General features: G+C 41.2%; 1 long non-coding RNA gene and 1 other non-coding gene across 2 annotated transcripts; one reads left to right on the top strand and one right to left on the bottom strand.

Moving 5' to 3' along the window:
• Positions 1-7,307: 7,307 nt before the first annotated feature.
• On the bottom strand, positions 7,308-7,447 carry LOC116573831. The gene has a single exon (XR_004279028.1). It is a non-coding gene; the product is annotated as a U4 spliceosomal RNA (small nuclear RNA).
• A 2,022-nt stretch (positions 7,448-9,469) lies between these two features.
• LOC116573495 lies at positions 9,470-17,256 on the top strand. The gene is made up of 4 exons (XR_004278841.1): positions 9,470-9,561; positions 9,867-9,992; positions 14,684-14,747; positions 16,196-17,256. It is a non-coding gene; the product is annotated as an uncharacterized LOC116573495 (long non-coding RNA).
• Positions 17,257-21,224: the final 3,968 nt, after the last annotated feature.

Raw genomic sequence — 21,224 nt, 5'->3', positions numbered from 1 at the left:
ATCATGTCATGAGGTTCCACCTTCTGAGGTAGCAAGGATCCTACAGCCCAGCGTGGATTTGCTCCTGCATTGAAGCCGTTTCCTCATCTGAGAATCTCTGACTTTTTAGAGAGACTAGGATTAAAGATCAGTTTTACTGTTGAATTCAGGAAGTCCTGCCTCTTTTATAATACCTAGAATTCTTTTAGAAAATGGAATAATTCTCTATTTAGCCCTTCTCTCTCTGCTTGTACCTCATTTAATATAGCTAAGAGAAACCAGTCGATGTTTTCGATGTTTTGCTTGGAAATCATCTTAGATCCATCCATTCATGAGATAATTTCCATGTTTTTATGGTGGATGGTCTTGCAAAACTTTCTCTCACTATGTGACAAAAGTCCCCGTTTCTCCAGTTTCCAAGAATATTGTCCTCACTGTCCTCCAAGTTCTTATGGATAGTCTTCTTGAGGTCTATCCAAGTTCTATCTTCTGCCCAGTCCCCAAACCAGTGAGTGATACTTGTATTAGTGGCATCAAACAATTTTTTATGCCCATAGATTTTATAGGTCTAGAAAAGTGGGCAGGACTTTGCTCCAGGATGTCTGGGGTCTCAGCCGGGCAGACTCAAATGACTGGGGGCCAGACTCACTTTGGAGGCTCTGTGTTCCTGTGTTTTGGCGCTTGGGCTGGGCTCAGCTGAGTCTACTAACTGCAACACCAAATGCTAGGTCCCCATGTGGTGTCAGCGATTGGCAGCACACTAGCTGGATCCTAAGAAGATGTATCTAGGGAGGAGGGACCATCCAGACAGCTGATGCCAGGGGGAAGTTGGCAGAAGCTGCATGAACTTTGTCGACATAGCCACAAAAACCACCAGAGTCAGCAAAGCCAGTTTGGATTCAAGGAGAGGGGGATTAGTCTTTATTTTGTGATGGGCGATGACAAAGGCATGTTGTAGAAGAGCGTGTAAAATGGGAAGGACCGTTGGGCCATTTTTAGAAAATACAGTCTTCCATACTGGTAAAAATCCTTTATCAAATGATGTACAGAATGGAGAATTTTCTGCAGACTCTTGTCACAATTTCTGGTTTGGACAGTAAAGGCTTTAGTTGCAGGACTTGGAATTATTGCCACTTAGAGGGTTACATGAGGAAGCACATCAGGCAGAGACTCAGGACTCAGTGGTGGTCAAGCAAGATGAAGGGTCTTCCCCTCACCGAGGAGGAGGAACCATGCAGGAGGAGCTATGTGCATTTTGGGGAGAAGGAGCTGGAGGGAACTTGTAGCTGGGTTGGTGCTGGGTGATTTTCAGCAGTGTTTAAGGGAAGTGGAATATGGTTCTGTCAGAGAGTGTTTTGGTAAATTTTATCTGGAGGTAGAGGTATTAAAGGGAAGTCCGTGTTCACAGGCCAAAAAATAGTGGTCACCGATGTGTGTCTGATATTTGTGGGGCTGTGGTGCATTCTTATCTCTGGGTTCAAACAGGATCAGAGGAGTCTTATCTCTGTCTCCTGGTGTTATCTCACAGTGCAGCCTTGCCCAACTCTCATTCATATTCTGAAGAAGATGTGCTTTCTTGGGAACACTGGGCCTAGGAGTCCTGTGCTGGAGCTATTTTTTACTTTCTGACTGATAAAAGTGGTCTTCACCTTTTAATGACTAACCTTAGGTGTAAATAAACCGATTAGAGATGAGTCTGCCATTGTAAAGAACTCACAACTAATGGTGAAGACAAACCAAGAGGCCTAGGGATCCCCTTGCATCATTATCTGTCGTATAACCCAGATGTCAGCTTGCTTTCCACTTCCTGAGCCTGGGGACCGTGTGCTTATTATTTTGTTCCTCGTGTGTCTGTTGCACGGCGAGAACAAGTGAACTTCCTACTGCTCTAAGAGCTGTCTTTTGGGGACACTGAAAGTTGGTGTAGAGTTTAAGGCTGCAGCAAGATGCTTCAGGGAGTACAATGCTGTCCCTCCCTTTGGTTCTTCAGAAGTTGTGGGATTACAGAAGAATTCTGGCACATCCGTCCAGCATCAGACTTGCTGGACAGGGACTCTGTCTTTGGAAATTAGACGTACGGAAAGCCTTCCTGTCCCCTCGGGATGTCGCCTGTATGGCTAAGGTTTCCGGTTTCCCCACCCCTTTCAGTTTGTGGTTGGAGCACTGAATTTACTGTGTGAGCACTAGGACCACATCTGAAAAAATCATGTATCATTTAAAAATAAAAATGACATCTAGGTCCTGTCCCACTGTGGAGGCTGTTACCAGATACTGCTTTGAACTTGGAGTTGATCTGAACAAGGTCAGACTGAGCTGAGCATGTCCTTCACACGTGAGCAAGTTCCTAAAAGCCTAAGGGCAAAGTGTGTTAACAGGAGCCCCCTTCCTCTTGGGATAAACCTTGTCACTCCCATGTTGCCTGGAAGCAAATCCTGACCTGCTGACTGACTCCTGTTCCTCAGCACAGAGCTGGCCTGTGTGGATGGGAACAGCAGTGATGGGGAAAGAGGGAAATCGCTGCTTCCCGTGTCCCTTCATCACTTGCAACTTCCTCACTTCCAGTGAGTTTTCTCAGCCCTTCTTCCATTTCTTTACCCCACTCTTTCTGCAGGACCCAGGCCCATGGTTTATTTTGGGTTCCGCTGCCCTCACTCTGGGGTTTAAGAAGCTCAGGATACCTGGCATCTCATTTTCTTTCCATGTATAAGTTAATCTTTGATTCTTGGCGACCTACAGATCCACTGTCATTACACGCGCGTGCGCACACACACACAGAGCCTGGAAGAAGAAGGAAAAGCGTGGGAGGATCTGCAAGAGGGTTTCTTTCTCCCCATAGGTGTTTGTACAGTCGAACATAATCTGAAAGTTGGGTGCTTCTTTTAGCAATACAAGTTATTGGGGAAAACTGGTAGGTGGGAGAGGGCAGGCAGAAACTGAGCAGAGGCACCAAAGTGGTCCCCAGAAATGTGGACGAATATGGGATAGTGATGGGAAGTAGGGATGAGACTTTGCTACCTCTGTTCCATGCTGCTCACTCCAGAGACCTCCAACACGACCCCCCCACTAGTCTCTCCGAGCCCCACTGGGGAGGTGGAGAGATACCATGAGGTCTAGAAGGGTGCAGTGGGGCAGTTTCCGACCTTGCACGGTCAGCACCCCTGCTGAGGGCTAAACATGGTGGACAGGTTCTATACAGCAGCATCTCGCTGCCAAGTTTAGCCTTATGAGATAAACCACGGGTCCTATAGCAGGTGTCATTATAAAATAGCCTCCTCCCTTCCTCCCTGTTCCATTGAACATAACCTAAGTGCTGCTGTGAAGAGATCTGGCATTCTTTATTATCATCCCAAGTAGTCTGACCCCCAGCAGGGACATTATCGGGGTGGGCCAGTCCTTTTCTCTTTCTGTCTTTCTTTCTCTCTCTCTCCCTCTCTCTCCTCCCTCCCTTTCCTTTCTTTTCCTCCGCCCTCTCTCCCTTCTTTCCTCCCTCCCTCCCTTCAACCTTCTTCCTCCCTTCCTTCCTTTAGATTCTACCTGCATATTTTGCAAGAGAGAGGGAGAGATCATGCAAGCGGGGAGTTGGGCAGAGGCATGGTGCTCAACGGACTGAGCCACCCAGGCACCCCAACATGGGTCCTTTAAAGGAAGAGGAAGTTGGAGAGATTCCCAGTTGGAAGGCTTGGAGTTGCTGATGATGACTGCAGTAGTGTAAGGGCCTATTTAGCCAGAGCGATTCAATCCGGTTAAACAGTGATTTAGTTGTTTATGCAGTAAAACTTAAACTGACCCTGCCCACCCCCCACAGGGGAACTTACTTAAAAGCAAGTCTGGGAAACCAGTAGAATATGGTCAACCAGTCCCTGATAACAGAGCACAAATACAAGGGCAGGTCAGGTCAGGTGGAGATAACAGCCCAAATGCATGGATGAGTCGGGCCAGGTGGAGACATCCAATCAGTGGGGTGCGCATACTGTCTCCCTAGCTACCAAGGAGTCAGCCCCGGTTTTTGGGTGCCTTTCGGGTGCCAATTCTGACCAAGGTGATAGGCTAGTTCAAATAGCTACTATGGGGTGAATTGTAATTCAGTTGGCCACCCGTGTGTGACCTAGCATGACTGTGCAGCTTTCTCTGTGTGTCACAATCTCATTGGCCACCTGTGTGTGACCAGGCTCAACCACATGGCCTTTGTTCTATAAAAGTTAGTCTGTGAGGCTGGGAGGGGTCGCCCTCTCTGTAAGAGGCGGCTCTGAACAGTTGGTTTGATTCTCGATGCTTGGCGTGAAATAAAGCTTTGCTTGACTTTTGCTTTGTATCAGTCTCGCTCCTTTGATCACGGACCTATCACTGGGGGACCTTTCAGTAGCAAGGCCATGAGGAGTGGTGTGTACAGCCCCGGGAGGTTGGCAATGGCCAGGAAGGAAAGGACCTTAATCCCTACAACCAGAAGGGCTAGATGCTACTAACAACCTGAATGAGCTCAGAAGAGAGTCCTTCTCAGGTCCCCAAAAGGATCGCAGCGCAGCGGACCCTGTGGTTTCATCATCATGAGACCCCTGCGGAAATTCAGGCCTGGGGTGATCAGAACTGTCAACATGTTTTTGCTCTAAGCTCTTACATTGATAGTAAATTTGTCACCCGGCAATAAGATCTAGTACAAACCCTAATGTATACAGTGAGTTTCCTACAATACTCAAGGGGATTGCAAAAAGGCAGAGTTGAGGAAAATGTGCTTACCTAAAAAAAATATGTGTTTTCCTGGTTATCAAAAGGTCTAAAAATATTTAACACCAATAAAGTGTCTCTGACGACAAAAACAAATGGAGAAAGCCCCATTCCTAAGTAAAAGAGGTTGAATTCTGTGTGAATACTGCTATAGCCTTGTCGTCAGGGCAACACAGAGACGGACACAATTCTTCAGGGAGATTCTCAGCAGAGTTGGTTTCGGTTTACTCACAAGGAGCAACTACGGAGAGTGGAATGATTGGGAGCACAGGTAAATAGAACTGATACTAGGGATGCTGTGAGAATTCAATAAAAGAATAAGTTCTAAATAAATGTTGGCTACCATCACTGTCATCCTGGGTCTCTGCAGCCAAAGAAAAGGTAAAAACTTCAGGGAAATTTCCGACTAAATGTCGGGAGAGACATCGTTTGGTTTCTTGTAAAGGCATAAGTATTAGCTCTTTCTGTGAATTAGCACTGGAAGGCGGCAGCACATTAAATAGTATTCAGCATTCAATTGCCATCACATCTAAACTCAGCTGCTGGGTCATTTCTTTAATTGTGAGTTTCTGTTCCTTGAAGGCTTTCAAAAGGCCAAACTTCCTTTCTCCCTTCACCCTGGGTCTTAGCTCTGTTTGCAAAACCTGGCCATTATTGCCCTGGGGCCATGCGTGACCTGACTCCCTGATTTTCATCCAAGAGGAAGGACATTCAGCTACAACTCCAGTCCTCACTTGTCTCTTAGGAAAGGGCCAGCCTCAGGACGTCTGGGTGGCTCAGTGGGTTAAGCATCTGCCTTCTGATCAGGTCACAATCTCAGGGTCCTGGGATGGAGTCCCGCATGGGTCTCCTTGGAGTCAGCTTCTCCCTTTCCCCCTGCCTGCTGCTCCTCTGCATGTTCTCTCTCTCTCTCAAATAAATAAATAAAATCTTTAAAAAAAGAAAAAAGAAAAAAAGGAAAGGGCCAGTTTGAGTTGCGAGGCAGGCTGTAGTCTTGGGGGCAGTGTAGAAAGCATATGTATTTCCCAGATAAAAGAAAGGCTGTCATGAAGAAGACGGCACGTGCCTGTTTGCTGGGACAGGACTACCCAGGATTTTCTGCTATACTAAGAAACATCAACCCCAAAGCAGATCTCTGACCTTGTTTTCTAAGGATTTTTTCAACGCCCCCTTTTCAGTTTCCATTTTGCTTTGACAGTTGACAATTTGTCTTAGCATCTCCCGTGCACACTGTTGGTTGATGTAACAAGTACCTCTGATGTTTCCCGTCTGGTTTAGCAACCAAAAGAATCCTCTGGCATTCTAGCTCTGACCCATACCTTCTGTGACCTTAACTAGTAAGCCTCTGTAAAACAAAGAACCCAAGAGAGAGTTGTTACAAAGTTTTAGTGAAACGATACATGCAAAGCAGTTCATTTCATTCCTAGTGTTTAGCAAATACTTGATCAATGGTAGGGATTATTATAATTTACCTCTACTGTGGGTACCACCATGTAATTCATGGGCAATATTGCAGCTAAATTAACCAAAGACTGATTTATGAATTTTAGAAAGAAATGAAGATTTGAAACTTTAAAATTCACACATTTTCCAGAACTATGCTCACAAAATATTTAGTAGAATTTCTGTTTTGAGGATGGATAACAACAATTAATGATTAGTATGTCAAAGCCAATTAAATGGCATTCTTTCCACATCCAGAGATCCACGCATAGTATAGGAACTAGTCTCTGGATATTAGAAGAAGCTACCATTTTGATACATGGAAGCAAGTCTCTGGCCAGGAATCTGGGTAGAAGAATCACCAAAGGCATTTAAGCACAAGAGATCAAATGTGGCAGGGGCAAGGTGAATCTTAATAATATAGTGTACTAAAGTCTCTAAGCCAAGAAATTCCAGTTAAAACTGGATTCTGACCCATGAAACACCTGGGGACCTGTCAGATGGAGACAAAGGATTGCTCTGTAGCAACACTTCCTTGACCTCCAGGCATGAGGACAGCAGAGAGACCACAGGGGAAGGTCAACCTGCAGTGCCTGGCCGGGTCGGAGATGGGGTATGGGTAGAGCGAAAAACATGGCCCTGCTCTCAGAAGGCCTGGAGTTTACCTGGAAGGAATATTCTGTGCATTCCGCGTGGTATCCAAACCTCTCCAGTACTATCCACATTATCCAGACATTCCTTCTCGTCAGGCTGCTGCATTTCTGTGAGAGCCCATCTCCCCTGGTAGAGGTTCATTGATTCAGGAAGAACCTGTGTTGTATCAGCACATTTCTCTAGCCCATACCACAGCTCCTGACCTACAGCACTGGCTGTGGCCACGCTGAACAAACCAAGAAGATAGCATATTCAGTTGGGTAAGTACACCAGCCAATGTTAAGAATTCACTTAGGTTTCACCTTTCTTTTTCACTGGCAGCACAAACGTAGAAGTTGCCCAGGCTTTTATAATTTATAAACGCTGATTTTGTGATACAAATGCAGAGTTTATAAAAGAAGGTGTAGGGAAGAATGGTAATAAAATGTGTAGATCATATGATTTCTGAGTAAATACAAAAACGTGAGCTGTACCAGTGTAAGCAAATGGGTTCAAGTTGAATTACCTGCTCAAAGTTGTAGGTTTTAAATTCTAAATATTAGATTTTCCTTTTTTTTTTTACTCTTTTTAAAATTTATTTCTTTTCAATTAGCAATAATCGCGCCTCGGATAAACCTCATTGGCTACGATACTGCCACTGCGCAAAGCTAAAATTTATTTCTTTTCAGCGTAACAGAATTCACTGTTTATGCACCACAGCAGTGCTCCATAGATTTTCCTTTTTTGTGTGTGCTAAACTCCTTATTCATATATTTATAACACAAGCATTTATTTTCTTAAATGTTTCCTCAAACATCTAGCATAAAATATATCACTTTAAATAAAACTTTTATGCATTATTGAATTTAAGTTCAGAAATATTTCATGATAATAGACATCTTTCCTGATGCCCCATAAATTTATTTTCATTAGTTGGTCAATGTAACATTTTTTCAGTATTTTTATGTTAACTAATTTTATCATGAGGTTTTTTGTATGAATACTTCACTGTCAGGGTCAATAGTCATTCCAAAAAATGTGAAGACTCAAAGCTTTAGACGTGAGGGGAAAATTAAATATATATAATATATCATCCCATAGGTGAAGGCAGAGGATCCCAGATATTTATGGATATTTCAGTATCGTACAGAAAAGAGTTAATGCCGCAGGCCTGACTAGTATCCTTGGAAAAGCCTGCTTAGCTGGCATTTGGGAACTTGGAGTTTGAGAGGTCTCCTATCACCCGAACTGAAGAGTCAGGTGTTAGGTAAAAGTAGAAGAATGAGAGACTATGGACTCTGAAAAACAATCTGAGGGGTTTTAAGTGGTGGGGGAGTGGGAAGTTGGGGGAACCAGGTGGTGGGTAGTAGAGAGGGCACGGATTGCATGGAGCACTGGGTGTGGTACAAAAACAATGAATACTGTTATGCTGAAAATAAATAAAAAATAAATTAAAAAAAAAAAGTAGAAGAATGCCCAAAGGCAGAATACATTAGAGGAAAAAAAAAAAAAAAAAAGGAAAAAAGTTAATGAGAGAAAATCTGAATTAAACAAAGTTAAACAGGTTTATTTGCTGCAAGATTTTCCAAAACCCTATAGATACTAATAGTAATAATAAACACACACTGAGCACTTACTGTATGCCAAGTGTTTTGAATGTGTTCGCTAGTTTAACCCTTACAACAGCACTATGGGGTAGGTACCATTATTATCATACTATTTTACACATGGGGAAACTGAAGCCACAGAAAGAAAGTCACTTCCTCAAGGTCACCCAGCTTGTGAGTTGGAGGACAGGATCGGTACACAGTACTCCTCTAATTAATTTACATATAACCTTCACCTGCAACATTTCCTGGAATGAATATTCCATATGACATAATTTGGTAAATGTTGGAGTAGAGAGAACAAAATGAGGAGAGTTGAGAAAAGCACGTGGGCAATTTTCCATTGTAGAAAACGGCATTCCTGTAACTCCAAAGACAGGATCCCCCTTATCAGGAATCAGGTACACTACGTTTCTGGCCAGGAATCAGCCTTTATAATCCTTACTCATCATGAGAGTATTAGAAATAAGAATACTAACTGCCAAGTTCAGTTATATATATTTAATTTTATATGTTGAATTGTGTAATATGTCAACATACAATATTATCGATACATAAATAAGTCAATACATAACATATAACCAATATATAGGGTTAGAAGGATTCTTTTACACACTGTTGGTTAGAATGCAAATAATTAGAACATTTTTGCAGGGCTCTTTAGAAATCTTAAATAAATTCACTATGGATATATCCTTTGAGCCAGATTTTTCTGTCATTTCTAGCCCCGGAACGACCCTCCATTCTTTCTGCTGAGCCGCAATCCATACGTACGTTCTGATACGGCTCTTGGTAGAGTGTATCCTCAGATTATTCTATCACTGTAATGTATGACAGTTGTATTATGTGCTGTCTTCCCTCTAAAAGTATTATATGTCCTACTGGTTGCTAAGTGACTTACTGGGCTCCTCCCAGGATGAAAAATATGCTTGCTTTCCTCTTGATGGGAGGCTTGGCCATACGACCTGCTTTGGCTGGTGGATTATGGGTGCAGGTAATATATATAATAATATGTGAAGCAGGAGCATCAAAAGCTGTTGTGTGGTTTCATTATTTCTCTCACTTCTCTCTGCTAGCAGATTAAAAAAAGGCTGCTCCTCCATACTGGGTCCTTAGATAATGAAGACACGGAGCAGACCCTCTGGTATCACAGATGTGCATGAGACATGAACGTTTGGTAAGCCCCTGCGGTTTCTGGGCATTGTTTAACTTCGGTCTTGTAACCCAGCATGAAGGAACAGAAGCCCCCAATTCACTTCTTCTACAAAGCCTTTCCTGTTTACCCTAGCTTACGCTTCCTCACACCCCCAAGTCTACAAAGAACTTAGTCTGTAAATTTTCACAGTGTCCATTTTCCCAATATTGACTTCCAATTATATTAATTACTCACACTGCTCTCCACAGATACACTATAAATTCTTTGAAGCTCTGGTCCATGCCTTATGCTTTAAATTCTTTTCTTTGGTTCCTTATACATTGCAGGTACTGAACAATAAACATTCTTCAGCCAACACATCTAGAGATATTTATTGAGAACCTCCGATATGCAGGCCACTGTTGCCTTATCACTTGGTAAAAATCGTAACTGAGGACTTTATTTCTGTTTTGGTGAGCAAAGAATGTTTGTTCATTCCCACAGAAACAGGCAGTTGGTTCCAGAAAGATTTTGCTTGCTGGGCGATTAGTTCACAGACACCTTTGTAAGGACTGACCTTTTAAAAATACGCAACTCACAGTGGCCTCATTACTTCTAGAGATGGAGGAAGATGTGGCCCTCTTACCCCTAAACCAGCAACAAACTCATTGATTCTTATAATGAGGATGTTTTCAGATTTCCCTCAGTGAGAGATTACTTTCCAAGGGAATGTTTGTTTGGGGTGAAGAGAACAGAAGGAAGGAGGTAGAAATACAATGATCAGTTTGATTTCTTCCCCAAACCAGCTCCTGTTTTCCTGGGCTCATCAGTGGCTGGTCTAGCACCTCAGGTGCAGGATTTAGAGATTTCTATAGTTTTTAAATAAGGAATATTTGAAGAAATGTGTTTAAGCGATCTCTTCATTTGAGCTCCAAAGTCTCCGGTATGGATTTTTAAATGGCAAAGTAAAATGGATGCCCTTGGTCTCATTTGGAAAGGAAGGGGGCTCCCCTGAACCCGTCCAATGGCTTCTGGTGACTTAATGCAGGAGGCCTTCTGTCAACCCTATGAAATGAGATTAAATGACATTGATCTAAGAACAGTGGTTGGCGGAGATAAATATTCCATGCATGAGTGAGCAGAGCAACACAGCTGTAAATTTTCCATCTTTGCTGAGTTGCTGTAACAAGTGTATGACATCTGTATTATTTTCTGAACTGTAATCTCATAATATTTTGATCCTTAGATAAATGTCATTGAATCATTGCACTGTTAACCTTGTGAGTTTTTTGAAGCTAATAGGCCAAAGTAATGTGAATCGATGGGTGGCATTAGCCAAGGGCAAACAGTCATTACTGTTAGGTGGCATGTGGGCCATATTAATGTTCAGCAAGAGGAGGAGATGTCATATATATATATGTGTGTGTGTGTGTTTATGTTTATTAAATTATTAAATTTAATACATTTTAGATGATAAAATGTAGCTAAATAAATGTTAAATTATATTAATTTATTTTTAATATTATTTTAATTTAATTATATTAAATTAAATATTTATTTATTTATTTATTAGAGGGAATAGAGACAGGGTGGGATTATCTTTCCAGTTCCACAAGGAACAACAATTGGAAAGCCTCATCACCTCTTCATGCTCCAGTTTTTATTTTTTATTATGGGTTTGTTGGTTGGTTTGTTTCTTTATTGACAGGATCAATACAGTTCTCTTCAGGTGCAGAGGGAGTGAGTGCCTCATGTGGGGAGGGACAGTCATCTCACCTCTGAGGGGCTCTCACGGGGGTGCTTTGTGGCTTTGTCCTTTGCACTGATTTCCCTAAAGTTTTGTGTCATAGGCTTGAAATCAGAAAACCAAATATGGGGGCGCCTGGGTGGCCCAGTCTGCTAAGTGCCCAGCTCTTGATTTTTTTTTTTTTTAAGATTTTATTTATTTATTTGACAGACAGAGATCACAAGTAGGCAGAGAGGCAGGCAGAGAGGGTATGGAAGCAGGCTCCCCGCTGAGCAGAGAGCCCAACTCGGGGCTTGATCTCAGGACCCTGGGATCACGACCCGAGCTGAAGGCAGAGGCCTTAGCCCACTGAGCCACCCAGGTGCCCCCTAGCTCTTGATTTTGCTCCGGCCATGATCTCAGGGTGTGAGATCTAACCCCAGGTTAGGCTCCACGCTCACTATGGAGTCAGCTGACATTCTTCTTCTTCCCACACTCTGTTCGCTCTCATCTTCTCTCTTTCCCAATAAATAAACAAAATCTTAAAAAAAAACAAAACAAATATAGGAGGGAAGAACAAAAAACACATTAAAGTGTAGAATTAAAATTCAAAACCATTTGTGCAGATGTGAATCTTGAGCCTAAACCCATGAGTAAAGATGAGACTAGGACTAAGAGAATAACTAAAACCCAAAGAATTAGCATAAATTCAGGATTAGTGACACTTGGTCTAAGAGCAGTTCAGGTGGTGCATTATTCAGTGTTTTAGGGCCCCTAAGCCCAGTGTAATTCAGTATTCTGTCAAGAAATTAAGTGCAATCTCAGGTTATTTTCATAGAACATGTATTTTTGTTCGTGCCATATATATTGGAAGGATTGCACTCGCCAGTGCCCGGACCATTTCCAAATTACTACATCTCTAAACATGCCCCTTGAATGGTAATAATGAAGATTTAAAGTGATGCTTCCTGAGTTTTCTTAGACTAATCCTTTGAAGGGTTCTCTACAGAGTATAAATGTGATCACAAAAATCATATAATTTCAAAGGGTTTACAGGCACAAATTGAGAACTCTTAAAGATAGAAATGACCAGTAGGAAGGCATTGGGAAGATGGGAGTGGTGGGGGTAGTACCATGTGAGAGCCAGCTGATGGAATTGTGGATGTTCAACTTGGAAAAGAAAGTTCCCAGGGAGACATGAAGCAGTCATTCCTAGAAAGGCTGGAGGACTGAGTTTCTTAGTCCCCTTTGCAGCTGTGCAGCCCATGAACCAGGAGGAAAGGGAGGCTGCAATTCCTGGTCTGGGACCTTCCTGTGCCACCATTACTGCTGTGGTTATCAGACAGTACGTTCTTGATGGTGTGCCTGAAAGATGCGTATATCTTCTGTGAAGATATACATGAGTTTTTGTATCTAATTTATTATTTATTTGCTTTGTAAAAAATAATAACCATTGTTTTCTATAAGAAGGAAAATTGCTTGCTACACATGAGCTCATCCCCAAGAACGGGTTTCAAGGCCCTTCTAAGCATTAGAGGTATTCAGTGATCAGATGAGCTGAGACCCTCTTGAGGGCCAGAACTATCCCAGCAGAGATTGCATAGAAAGGACTCAGGAACTAGATGAGTCTTCAAGCTCACCCTTGCACTAAGCATCTACAGTAGTGTTCAGATTCCCCACCCCCTTATGTTTTTTCAGGAACCTTTTTCCCATAATCATTGTGAATACCATCACAGAAGGTTGTTTTTTTTTTTTTTTTTTTTTTTTTTTTTTTTTTTTTTAAGACTTTATTTATTTATTATTTGAGAGAGAGAATAAGAGAAAGACAGAACATGAGAGAGGAGGAGGGTCAGAGGGAGAAGCAGACTCCCTGCAGAGTAGGGAGCCCCATGCAAGACTCCATCCTGGGACTCCAGGATCATGACCTGAGCTGAAGGCAGTCACTTAACCAACAGAGCCACCCAGGCACCCCCCCATCACAGAAGTTTTGTATAAAGCACACACATAAATGTTTCCAGTGAATTCTAGAACATTGTATAAAACATGGTGACTTTGTAACACTTTCTTTTTGTGCAAAAGTCCAAACTTCAGAAGCAACAGATATACTCATGGCTTGGTATATGAGAGATATACAGATAATGGGCATATTTATGAAAATGCTAGAGAGTGCATGGTTGGCAGATGTTGTTAAGGGATAGGACTCAGTACCAAATCTAGCATCAGGCAGCATCTTTTATCTTTTATGTCTAGGCCACTAGACCATGTTTCTTAGCATTCAGGGGACTGAGTCTTTGTGAAACACCTGATTTAAGATCACGTCTTCCTCATTTCCTCCCCCCCACAGGACTGATCACACCCTCCCTTGCATGACCCTCTTGTGGCCTGTTTTATTTGAGTCTTAAAATGAAGGCGAAGGGATATTCAAAGAAAATAAATCTGGCACTACTAGATGTTGGGCATTTTCACTTAAATGACAAGTAAAGAAAATGAGAATCATTGCTTCACAAATCGGGTCATGGCTGTCTGTTAGAGTAGCAAACACCTTTTGTGATGCTGTGGTGAATCCTTTGCCTGGAAACAGGAAGTAATAGGATCCTGAAAAAAAAAAAAAAAACCCCACATCTACCAAGAGGTAATGTGTGAATTTGAATATTAATGTTCTCCTATTCGTTGTCAGAAAAGTTTGGAGAAAAAATAAAGGAAAAATAAATGGAATAGTACACTAGAAATATAATACCAATTCATCACACTGATTCAAAAAATTAAGACAGCAGCTCGGGAAGCCTTCATTGACAAATGACGGCACTTAAATGACTAAAATCAGACAGGAGTTTCTGGGCAGATGCCAGGGTCCAGGCTGCTCTTCTCCTCCTCCATTGGTCTCAAAGATCAGAATATCTATGTAACAGACAAGTGGAAATATCTGTATATAAATAAACACCAGGGGCACCTGGGTGGCTCAGTGGGTTAAAGCCTCTGCCTTCGGCTAAGGTTATAATCTCGGGGTCCTGGGATAGAGCCCCGCATCGGGCTCTCTGCTCCTCTGGGAGCCTGCTTCCTCCTCTCTCTCTGCCTGCCTCTCTGCCTACTTGTGATCTCTGTCTGTCAAGTAAATAAATAAAATCTTTAAAAACAAACAAACAAATAAATAAATAAATACCAAAAGGTTGTAGAACCGGAGAAATTGGGCTGTCTTGATTTCTCTCTCACTGAAAGTATTTCTCACTTCTAGTTTTAACCCAGGCAAAGTTTTATGATCAGACATTATCATACAATTCATTTTTAAGTTAAGAACTGTGGCTAATTTTGCCCTAGAAAGAATTTCGCTCAAAATTTATGTTCTTTAAAGTGTCAGTGTGAGTGTCATGGAGAAGAAAAGGGCTTAGGGGATAGAATGCAGTTAAGCTTCTAATAAAGTCTCTGTCCCTTGAGTTTCAGGGGGTGACGATGATCCAGAGCAAGGGGCAGAAATCACAGAGAGAAGGGGAACCATGTACTTCAGGTGAGGATTTCCTTTTGATTTCTCAAATCCTTTGATTTCAAAAGTTCGTAATACCTTGACGGCAGGCATGGAGAATGAGTGTGGATGAAAAGCACCAGCCACTTGTCACGCTCTTCCTGTTGGTCAGACTAGCGTCCTAGAGAGAGAGAGAGCAAGACAGTACGAACGAGCTTGGAGGAAGATCCTGGGTTGGGTGTGCATACTGCTGGGAGTATTGGTAGCGAAACCCTGAGCTCTCTGAATTAGGCAGTTAAGGTTTTCAAAGGGAAAGCTGAGAAACAAGACGGAGTGGAAAGTTGTGCTATTTTCACCCTCTTTATAAATCCTTTGATATAACTAAATTTTTGTGACACAAATTGTGCTCTTTTCACATTTGAATTTATGTGGGGAAACAGCTGGAAAAAGGTACTGAGTTAGATTATGACAATATCTCTGACCATGTAAATACCCTTATAGAATATTTATCTATTTATAAAGGTGTATTTTGTATGTTTATAAATATACTTACATATTTATAGAATATTTATATTTATATATTAATAGAATATTTATATTTGTTCTTATATATTAACAAAATATTTATATTTATGGAATGCAGAAGTTTTCCTGCCATGTAAGTCATTCAATTTTTTGCATGTAAAATCTTATTTTAAAAATCACCCTCGGGGTGCCTGGGTGGCTCAGTCATTAAGTGGCTGCCTTTGGGTCAGGTCATGATCCCAGGGTCCTGGGATCAAGCCCCATATCAGGCTCCCAGCTAGACCGAGAGCCTGCTTCTCCCTCTCCCTCTGCCTGCTGCTCTGCCTGCTTGTACTCTCTCTATCTCTCTATCAAACAAATAAATAAAATCTTAAAAAAAAGTCACCCTCTTTATAAATCCTCTGATATAACTGAGTTTTCTGTGACACAAAAACATACATGTCACTGAGATTGAATATTTTATTTTATTTATTTTTTTAAGATTTTGTTTATTTATTTGACAGAGATCATAAGTAGGTAGAAAGACAGGGGGAAGCAGGCTCCCCGCCAAGTAGAGAGCCGATGCAGGGCTCAATCCCAGGACCCCGAGAACATGACCTAAGCCGAAAGCAGAGGCTTAACCCACTGAGCCACCCAGGTGCCCCAAGATTGAATATTTTAATACTTGCTTTCCTTATTAGAGGCAATACCCATAGTTGGTATTTTCTTTTTTCTTTTGGAAATTGGTTACTTGTTGCCTTAGACAGTGATCTCAAATCTAGTGTCAGAATGGGAGTTCATACTCAAGTTCTTGGTAATTTTGCAAAAGATGTTAGCAGGACCTTAATGTTAAAAATTCATCAATCCTAGAATCCAGATATATTCAGCTGTGATGGTAGTTTTGATAATACCTCATTGTTGGATTTGCTGCTTAAATGCCTGAGATGAAAAGCCTTGTTTCTTCTTTGTTCTCTTTCCTATCTCACCAGGCTTTTGAAATCTTGGTCAGCCCACACCTCCAACCCTCCAGATCTACCAGGTTGTTTTGATTTTAACTTTTCCTTTGAAGTGTCATCAAGTCTGACTGATAAATTTTTTTTCAAGTGGATCAAAATGAGACTGAATCCCTTCAGGAAGCAGGGCTGGTTCTGTGTGTGGTGGTGTATGTCCACTTGAGGTCTGACTAGTCAAAGGTTCCATTATCTGAGGGGCTGATGGTCACTCCAGACACAACATAAGGGGATATGAAGCCCACTTCTGTTGTTGCCAGTGAACGTTATGTGGATATTAATTAGATGTACAATATCTACTTGAAGACAGTCTAGGAATAAAAACAAGAGTGCATTATTGAAAGATAGCAAGTGGACACCTTTGATAAAGGTTTCAAAGGATGGAATTACAGAGAAAGAAAATCACCTCTTAAAGGAGGTCTTTAGGCCATTAAGGTTGGATGTGGGGCAAGCTGGAGGCAATCTGTAAATGCATCAGAAGATACAATAATTTCTCATCTATGCACCATGGTGGTCAAATCTTTCTTTTGGTTCTTTGAGCATCTTCTCTCTTTAGTACATGTGTAAGTGACCAAGTTCAGGTTTCCTGGAGGTAACATTAAAAAAATAGGGGAACTTAGCTGGAACTTGCCAGTTTGGGGACCAAAACAGGACAAGGAGGTAGTAGGGGATTTAGAGATTGGTGAGAGAAGACCAGCTCTAAAGGCATTTTTGCTATATATATAAATATGTGATTTCCATAGCTATCTGGCTCATCCTAACAGTCCTTTGTCTTTGTGGGAAATTCAGAAAAGTGTAAAGAAGAAAAAAATGATCAGACACAAACACATATCAATACTTTGATGCACTTCCTTCTCAGTCTATTTTGAGCAGAGTGAATTCTGGTCCAGAGTTTTTCAATTAATGTTAAATTGTGGACATTTCTCTGTCAAAAGGAATCCTTCATAAATGTTATTTTTGATAGCTACATTGTATTCCAACTTTGGGATCTACTGTCAATTTTAAAACTTCATTCAGATTATTAAATTAAAATATGCATGTGTTTCTGGAAAGAGACTTGAGTCTTCTATCCCTAGACCTGCGGAAAAGAAATACTGAAATGGATCTGATGAGCTCACATAGATGCTGAGAGGTAAATGTGCTGTTTAAGTTCCTAGCACAGATGGGCTGGAGTGGAAAACAGAACATGTTCTGTGTCCGATGCTCAGTTCAGTGACCCAACCTGCTGACACCACACCTCACACCTCCAAGGAGGATTTCTGTACAGACTGCCATTTGGGGCTATTGATCTGATGGGTGATTTACCTGCAGCAACGGGAGCATAAGTGAGAAATTGTAATCACAGTAGAGTGTGTCTATGGGGTGCCACGTTCTCTGCTGTGAACCCTCAGAGACGCCATGGAGGGTGCGGGCAGGAAGCTCGCAGGGTCAGCCTCACTCGGTGAGAATCGAAGGAGAAATATGTCTTGGGCAATGACCACTCTTAATTGCTGTGAAATGGGCAAAATGCTTCTTTAAAGGGTGATCAACAACTGAAAACCATCCATTTATTTTATAAATGCAGCAGAGGAAGGAAATGTTGAAAAACAAAAATAAAACCGGGGGCATCACATTACCTGATTTCAAGCTTTACTACAAAGCTGTGATCACCAAGACAGCATGGTACAGGCATAAAAACAGACACATAGATCAGTGGAACAGAGTAGAGAGCCCAGATATGGACCCTCAACTCTATGGTCAGTTAATCTTCGACAAAATAGGAAAAAATACACAGTGGAAAAAAGACAGTCTCTTCAATAAATAGTGCTGGGAAAACTGGGCAGCTATATGTAGAAGAATGAAACTCAACCATTCTCTTACACCGTACACAAAGATAAACTGAAAATGGATAAAAGACCTCAACATGAGACAGGAATCCATCAGAATCCTAGAGGAGAACATAGGCAGTAATCTCTTCGATATCAGCCACAGCAACTTCTTTCAAGATATGTCTCCAAAGGCAAAGGAAACAAAAGCAAAAATGAACTTTTGGGACTTCATCAAAATCAAAAGCTTCTGCACAGCAAAGGAAACAGTCAAGAAAACAAAGAGGCAACACACGGAATGGGAGAAGATATTTGCAAATGACAGTACAGACAAAAGGTTGATATCCAGGATCTATAAAGAACTCCTCAAACTCAACACACACAAAACAGACAATCATATCAAAAAATGGGCAGAAGATATGGACAGACACTTCTCCAATGAAGACATACAAATGGCTATCAGACACGTGAAAAAATGTTCATCATCACTAGCCATCAGGGAGATTCAAATTAAAAACACATTGAGATATCACCTTACACCAGTTAGAATGGCCAAAATTAGCAAGACAGGAAACAACATGTGTTAGAGGGGATGTGGAGAAAGGGGAACCCTTTTCCACTCTTGGTGGGAATGTAAGTTGGTGCAGCCTCTTTGGAGAACAGTGTGGAGATTCCTCAAGAAATTAAAAATAGAACTTCCCTATGACCCTGCCATTGCACTCCTGGGTATTTACCCCAAAGATACAGATGTAGTGAAAAGAAGGGCCATCTGTACCCCAATGTTTATAGCAGCAGTGGCCATGGTCGCCAAACTGTGGAAAGAACCAAGATGCCCTTCAACGGATGAATGGATAAGGAAGATGTGGTCCATATACACTATGGAGTATTATGCCTCCATCAGAAAGGACGAATACCCAACTTTTGTAGCAACATGGACGGCACTGGAATAAGTCAAGCAGAGAGAGTCAATTATCGTATGGTTTCACTTATTTGTGGAGCATAACAAATAGCATGGAGGACATGGGGAGATAGAGAGGAGAAGGGAGTTGGGGGAAATTGGAAGGGGAGGTGAACCATGAGAGACTATGGACTCTGAAAAACAATCTGAGGGTTTTGAAGGGGCGGGGGGGGGAGGTCAGGGTACCGGGTGGTGGGTATTATAGAGGGCACGGATTGCATGGAGCACTGGGTGTGGTGCAAAAATAATGAATACTGTTATGCTGAAAATAAAAAACAAATTAAAAAAATGCAGCAGAGGAAGATGTACATCCCCATCTCTCAGGAAATCAGTGCAGACTGCTTGTAGGATGGTTAAGGAGACCACGGGACAATGGGCTGGAATGGAGTCCTCAACACCCACCAGCAGCGAGAGTGAGAGATCCTTTTCTTCCAGGTTATTATCCTGCATCCTTTCCTCTTTCCAAGCCAATCAGGACCCAGAAAGAGTGGTTGGAGGCCAAAAGAACAGAGAATAAAGTCATCGGTTTATTATTTTTTTCCATGTCTTCATTAGTTTATGCCTCCTTTTAGAAGAAAATGTGCAGCTTCTCACAAAATTAAAAGAACTTCTCTTCCATTGTGGCAAATTTATCCTTTACTAAAATTGTTCAGAACTGAGTAATTTCCTCATTGATGAGGATGATGCAATCATGGTTTTTAAAATTCTATGTCCTGAGAAAGAGAAAAGAAAAATGGGCTGAAGCTATAATCAAAGTTGCACTTACGACTCCCAATATTTATATAAGACAGCATCCATGCAGGTGGAAACTGTTTAGATTGAATTATACCCACAAAAGCTGCCAGAGAATCAAGTGAAGTCTTCCCAGGGTGAGCACATGGTCATCACTCTTCTTCCTCACCAACCTCCTCCTCCTCCTCCTCATCACTTATCATCAATACTTACTTTGTCAAAGCACAGTTCCTAAAATGTGAAAATCATAATTCTTATACAGAATGTAAGCATGTGTTAACCATTATGTAATTCTTAATAAAGATACCAGCAGCATGATAGAACAGCTTCAAATGAGAGTAGGAGAAAGAGTCGTTTTGTTTTGGTTTGATTAACTTGGTAGAAATAAATAGAAATAAAACTGGGTCATGTCTTAGAGGGGAATAAAACCGTATTGTTGAAGTTTTCTTCTCTATACAGAAAATAAAATAACCATACTCTATTAAATAGCTTCCCAGGCTGCTGTTAGAAATTGCCACACTCTTGGTAACTTAAAACAACTCAAATTTCTCCTTTCTTGGCTCCTGAAGCTCGATGTCTGAAACGAAGGTGTTGGTGGGGCCATGGTCCCTCTGAAGGCTCTGGGAAGACCCCTTCCTTGCCTCCTCCTGAAAATGCAAGGTCGTGATGGTTCTGCCAGCAACTCTTGGCAGCTCTTGGTTTATAGTAATCCAGTTTCTGCCCCCATCTTTACATGGTGATCTTCTTTTTTGTCTCCAAGTCTTCTCCTCTTCTATAAACACATGGTCACCAGACTTCTTTACTGTCAGCATCAAATTGAGTTGCCTCTGTCTTTTGTAATTCCTCTACACACTCTCCAACTAACCAATGTTAACCCAAATAGGTAGAGACAACTCTACTCCCCTATTCAACAAAAAAAAGTTACAAAAAATAAAACCTTCCAACAATCTTAAAAATTTAAGGGTCAAAAATTGTCCAAAAAAAAAAAAAATAAAAAAACAAAAACAAAAACCTGTTATTATGGTCCTACCTCAAAAATATCTACTACCAGTCTCTCAACACAAAAATCAAAATTAATAAGTTATTACATTATTTCAAAATGTTTCTTCTACATTTAATCTGTTATCTAGTTTTTTATATACAGTATGTTTTACAACATATCAAAAGTACTACTGTTTCTACATCTAATGTACTATAATGGCCCTCATCACGGTAGCTGTAAGTCTTCCTAAATTTTACACACAAATAAATAACTTCACCTATTAGGCTTACACACCTAATCCTCCCCTACTCCATCCAGTAAAATAAAAAAAATATATAATACCAATTTATTTAAACACCTTAAAATGGGCACCTAAAATATTAAATCACAAATTACCATTATTACCTCAAAAAACCCCACCAATATTAATTTTATATTAAAATGTCAAAATAAACCAATATGTATCAACAATTATTCCAGTTGTCTTATTCCTAATAATCAAAAATGGTTAATAAACTTTCCTATTAATAA

The sequence above is a fragment of the Mustela erminea genome, chromosome 14 (genome assembly GCF_009829155.1).
Source record: "Mustela erminea isolate mMusErm1 chromosome 14, mMusErm1.Pri, whole genome shotgun sequence".
In the NCBI taxonomy this organism is placed as follows: Eukaryota; Metazoa; Chordata; class Mammalia; order Carnivora; family Mustelidae; genus Mustela; species Mustela erminea.
Note: the sequence above shows the minus strand (reverse complement) of the source record. Positions and strands in the feature narration are given on the sequence as shown.